The sequence below is a fragment of the Cervus elaphus genome, chromosome 13 (assembly GCF_910594005.1).
Source record: "Cervus elaphus chromosome 13, mCerEla1.1, whole genome shotgun sequence".
In the NCBI taxonomy this organism is placed as follows: domain Eukaryota; kingdom Metazoa; phylum Chordata; class Mammalia; order Artiodactyla; family Cervidae; genus Cervus; species Cervus elaphus.
This window is the reverse complement of record NC_057827.1, coordinates 63,888,066-63,889,383: the sequence shown is the minus strand read 5'-3', so window position 1 is coordinate 63,889,383 and position 1,318 is coordinate 63,888,066. Positions and strand designations below refer to the sequence as shown.

The 1,318-nt window shown below is 38.5% G+C and overlaps 1 non-coding gene across 1 annotated transcript; it reads right to left on the bottom strand.

Annotated features, from left to right (window-relative positions):
* Positions 1–445: 445 nt before the first annotated feature.
* LOC122707224 lies at positions 446–606 on the bottom strand. The gene has a single exon (XR_006344744.1). It is a non-coding gene; the product is annotated as a U1 spliceosomal RNA (small nuclear RNA).
* Positions 607–1,318: the final 712 nt, after the last annotated feature.

The window sequence follows — 1,318 nt, the reverse complement described above, 5'->3', positions numbered from 1 at the left end:
TTATTATTTTTCACTCTCCAAATCCTTGATTCATTGAATAGCCATTTCTAGGGTCAAGTCTGGTTGTAGTTACCCAAATAAAAGCACGGAGGTCTTTTGGTACTCAATAAGCAGTGGAAATAATTTGTTAAAGGGAGGGTAGATAATACAACCTTTGGGGAAAGTAATCTGCTGATGTTTCTTAATTTAAAAATATTTCTTAATTGACAAATTTAAAATACACATACTCTTTGACCCAGAAATTCCACCTTTGGAAATGCATTCTACAGCAATGAGAGTGAACCTACCGCGATATATGTGCATAAACACGTGGCTATTGAAGAATTATTTGTTGTAGCAAAAAACAAAACACTGTATACTATAGGCTAACCATCAGCAGTGAAATGGACAGATGTGCTCGGGCACGTCCATCATGTGGAATACCATGCAGCTATTTTTTAATGTAGGGGAGAGTGCAAATGCAGTCCCCCATTACCACAAAGTATGCAGTCTAGCTTCCCACGTCTGGGGAAATTGCAGGGGTTGGCCTATCTGGACTGCAATGGATAGGCCTCCCCTGGGAGAACCACCTTTGAGTTTGTGGTGACTCCCCTGCCGGATAAGTATCGCACAACTACTTTTATTTATTTATTTATTTTTAAATTTTTTATTGACATACAGTTGATTTACAATGCTGTGTTAATTTCTGCTGTATAGCAGAGTGATTCAGTTATACATATATACATTCTTCTTTTATATTTGCTTTAATTACACATTGTATTCTGTATTCTGGTATTCTTAAAGAGATGGGAATACCAGACTGCCTGACCTGCCTCCTGAGAAACCTGTTTGCAGGTCAAGAAACAACAGTTAGAACTGGACATGGAACAACAAACTGGTTCCAAATCAGGAAAGGAGTACATCAAGGCTGTATATTGTTACTCTGCTTATTTAACTTATATGCAGTGTACATCATGTGAAATGCTGGGCTGGATGAAGCAGAAGCTGGAATCAAGATTGCCAGGAGAAATATCCATAACCCCAGATATGCAGATGACACCATCCTTATGGCAGAAAGTGAAGAATTAAAGAGCCTCTTGATGAAAGCAAAAGAAGAGAGTGAAAAAGCTGGCTTAAAACTCAACATTCAGAAAACTATGATCATGGCATCTGGTCCCATCACTTCATGGCAAATATATGGGGAAACAATGGAAATAGTGACAGACTTTATTTTGGGGGGCTCCAAAATCACTGCAGATGGTGACTGTAGCCATGAAATTAAAAGATGCTTGCTCCTTGGAAGAAAAGCTATGACCAACCTAGACAGCATATTAAAAAG